Source organism: Vitis riparia, chromosome 9 (genome assembly GCF_004353265.1).
Source record: "Vitis riparia cultivar Riparia Gloire de Montpellier isolate 1030 chromosome 9, EGFV_Vit.rip_1.0, whole genome shotgun sequence".
NCBI lineage: Eukaryota > Viridiplantae > Streptophyta > Magnoliopsida > Vitales > Vitaceae > Vitis > Vitis riparia.
Genome location: NC_048439.1, coordinates 7,763,065 through 7,767,667, shown reverse-complemented (window position 1 = coordinate 7,767,667; position 4,603 = coordinate 7,763,065).

Genomic DNA, 4,603 nt, shown 5'->3' with positions numbered 1-4,603 from the left:
CTCGTATGGTCTTTATAGGCCCATCTTCATCTCGTAACTTTTTCCCCTCATGACTTAAAATATTTATAAAAATATTTCCAACAACATTCCTTATTATATAAGGAAGTCTAATATTACAATAATATATCAACCTAGAAATATTCTATACAATATTCTTTACAAAAAAAAAATCTATACTAATTAGGAATTTGGAACACTTCCTAACAATCTCTACCTTGGACCAAATTCCATGAAGTCAATCATTAAACCCTCCATGACACAAACTTTTTGTATCATATCACCACGAGAGAACAATTGACTCCACATTCACTAAAAATTCCTTTTGTTTTCATCTTGTGTGCTTTGTGATCTTTTACTATTCCAAAAATCTTCAACCCAAGCTCTAATACCAGTTTGTTACATAGATGGAAGCTTTGATGCACACATCATTAATCAAGAAACAAAGATTAAAAAATTTTAAAAAAATAACACAAACAGTACATGAGGTTTTAATGTGGTTCGACAACCATGCCTACATCCACGGATGAAAGAGAATCATTCCACTATACAATAAAGAATATTATAGAGGACGTAACTAGAACATTATAGATGACAGAACCAGATACAACCATTAGGTTCCCAAAACATCCCATATTTCCCCACTCTTTGTATCCATACCCTACCACGAGCCCTCTCATTCCATTGAGTACCTCTCGTTCTTCCTCACATCTCTATCCACCTCATATAGTTTTTACAGGCCCATCTTCATCTCATAACTTTTTTCCCTCATGACCTAGAATATTTTTCAACAACCTTCCTTATTCTATAAGGAAGTCTAATATTACAATAATATATCAACCTAGAAATATTTTATACAATATTCTTTACAAAAAAAAAATCTATACTAATTAGGAATTTGGGACACTTATTAACAATCTCCATTTTGGACCAGATTCCATGAAGTAAATCTTCAAACTTTCCATGACACAAACTTTTTATATCATATCACCACGAGAGAGCAATCGACTCCATTTTCACTAAAAATTCCTTTTGTTTTCATCTTGTGTGCTCTATGATCTTTTACTCTTCTAGAAATCTTTAACCCAAGCTTTGATACAAGTTTGTTACGTTGACGGAAGCTTTCATGCAAACTTCATTAATCAAGAAAATAAAGATAAAAAAATCAACACAAACGGTACACAAGGTTTTAATGTGGTTCGAAAACCATGCCTACGTCCACAGATAAGAGAGAATCATTCCACTATAAAATAGAGAACAATGCAGATGACAGAACTAGAACTTATAGAAGACATAACCAGATACAACTATTGGGTTCCCAAAACATCCCATGTTTCCTCACTCTTCATACCTATACCCTACCATGAGCCCTCTCGCTCCACCGGGTACCTCTCGTTCTTTCTCACATCTTTATCCACCTTGTATAGTCTTTATGGGTCCATCTTCATCTCATAACTTTTTTCCCTTATAAACTAGAATATTTATAGGAATATTTTCAACAACCTTCCTTATTCTATAAGGAAGTCTAATATTACAATAATATATCAACCTAGAAATATTCAATACAATATTCTTTAAAGAAAAAAAGAATCTATACTAATTAGTAATTTGCAACACTTCCTAACACACATGTTTGATGCATGTAATTGGAACTAGAAAAATTATTAGATGACTTAGACTTCAAACCAAATTTTATGATATAATCGAGGAGAGCAACTATTTGAGTACAACATCTAAATTATAATTTTAGATGCATGTTTACTTTAATTAGCCTTTCTTCAACATAAAACACTCACTAAAAGTCTCATAATGTAACTTTTAATTTACTACAATATTTCAAAATTTTCATCAACAATATTAGTAGAATTTGAAGTCTCTTGGGATTTACAAATTTTCATTTCTTCTAGGTACTTCATCAATTCTTTACAATATCTCCTGATATGTTTTTTTTTTTCATAGTAATAATACTTCATATTCCTCCATAAGTGTGAATGGAATGATCATCCTCCTATCAGATACTTTTCTTTCGATTTACTCCTATGATGATGTGGTTTAGAATTCATCATAACGGTTTGTCCAATATGAGATGAACTACTTGACTGCTTAATATTTTTGTTCTCTAAAAGAGCAATTGACACCCCTAAAAGAATATTTTTTTCATTCAAAACAATGTATTTCATTTTTAAGACTTAAACAAATAGTACTTACAACTCTTGCTTCTAATTCTTTCATTTCTTTATTTGTCATGCTCTCTAGTTTTTTTGCCTTGTAATGCTTTGAGAAGTCTTTGTTGTATCAAAACATCTATAATAATACTCTATCAAATATTAAAATTATTATTTCCATCAAAGGAATCAATTTCATATTTTATGTTTGACTCATCCTTAAAATAATTTTTCCCACAATCTTCTCACCATGACTCTTGAAAATTGCAACACCTAAACTTAATAGAAACAATAAAGCAAATGAAGTAGATAAAATATTTACTTGGTTTGGTGTAATCGCTTCAAAAAGGGGATCAAATTTATTAATAAAATTCAAGAATACACAATGCAAACTTGATCAATTGATTTTTTTGTTGTTTATTGGATAAAAAAATTATAGCCTAATTCAACTATGCTAAGGTAACTCTTGCCCGATCAAAAAGGTTTTTTAGCAAAAGCTACGGTAGTATAGTGGTCTTAGGTGTCTTCTATTGGGATGGATTATTCTCGATAATTAAGGCTTAAATGGGAGGAAAAGAAATGATTATGGTCAAGTGAAATTGATTTGACAATTCATGAAAAATCAAAATAACAATGATTTCTAATCGAAAAGAACAATATAATGTAGAATATAAGAAAATTGATAAGGAAAAGGAATTCTCGGAGTTAATATTTTTTAGAAAACAATTTCCATGGTGAATAGATGTTGAGATTTATTTTTCATCAAGTTAGATTGAAAACCTAAATTCTTATCTAAACCGATTTTAGATTTACCTTTAAGTCTAAACCTAATTTCTCTTCAAATTAGGTTATTTAATCCAAGAGATCAATTTAAATTATATATTCAATTCATCTTAAATCATCTTCCAATGATTCATACAATGCAACTATTTAGTCTCATTAAATCTAGCTTTAAGAATTTAATGAATCTATCTAGTTTGCAATGTAATAGTCATTCAGGACAATTTGAAGAGAAAAATCCTCAAATTTCAATTAATCAATCAATTGGATCAAATTACATTTGCAATTAAAACTCATTTCTATAATTCACCATAGATCTTGCCTCTAGATCCTCATTCCTCTGAGAAAAATGAGATTTAGCCACTCATACTTAGAGATTTGGTCTCACTAGGCATGTTTGGCGAATGAGAAAATGAGGGAAAATTAAAAAAAATATAGAATTCTATTTAGAGAAAGAGTTTCTAGAAAAATCTAAAATCAAAAGTATCACAAAGCTCTTTACATGGGAAATTCAAGTTTCTATTTATAGACCAAGGTCAAGTGGACACTTGGCAACCTCTCATTGGTCTTCTAAAACCTTCCAAATTCACAAATCTGGAGTTTAGCATCAAAATCATGATTTCACATGAGCTTCAGCCATTTTGCATGAAAAGATCGATTTCGAATGGTGGTGCGAAATTAGTGGAGCAACAACAACATTAGAGAGCTTGCTGGACCATTTCGCATGATTGTGCAAAATTTTCGCATGTTCATGTGAAATTTTCTCATGTTCATGCGAAATCAACTTAAGCATCCTCCTTATACTATAGTCAATTTTCCTTCTCTAATCCATTTCGTATAGTCATGTAATTTTTGCATGATCATACAAATCTGCAACATTTGGTTTTTAAGCTCCTCTTTGTCATTTATTCCATTTTCTTCTTTTGACTCCACCTTAACTACCTCCAAATTAGCAGCAAATCCCGATCAAACTAATTATATTACTTCTTTCATTATGCATTTGGATCATCATCAATATTATTTGTCTTCTTCAAATCAATTCATCTCTTTCATCACCAATTTATTAAAATCATAACTTGAAATAACTCCAAAACTTTATAAAACTTGTTCGTAACTCTTACAAGGGCAACAACATGTTAGCATAATTAATACTCAAAAGATGTGAAACCCATGAGAATTACTATCTGAAATATGTTCTTTTTGAGTAGTAATCAAAACTCTCTCAACCTTTCTCTATCTAAAACCCAATGCACTCTTTGCCTATCTCTCTTCACTTTTTCTTACTTTTTCTTTCTTTTTTTAAATCCTATATAAAACTGCAAATTTATAGAGCCTTATGGATTAATCTTAAATTAATAGTTTCCTACTCCTAGTCAAACTTAAAAAGATAATTTACCAAATATAATTAAACTCTATAAATAATGGTTTTCCTATAATTTTAAAAATAATAACAATTTGAGTCAAATACCAATAAATTCAAATAAAAAAAATATATAAGTTAATTTAGTAAATTTGTTAATTGGGAAAGAGCAAAGCTATTCTAATACTATTTTAAAATATTTATCGAATTATATCAATACCCTACATAAAAGTATTCATTGATAATCAAGTAAATTTATAGAAAAAAGTGTCCAATTACTTAAGAAAATATTAGTTATATC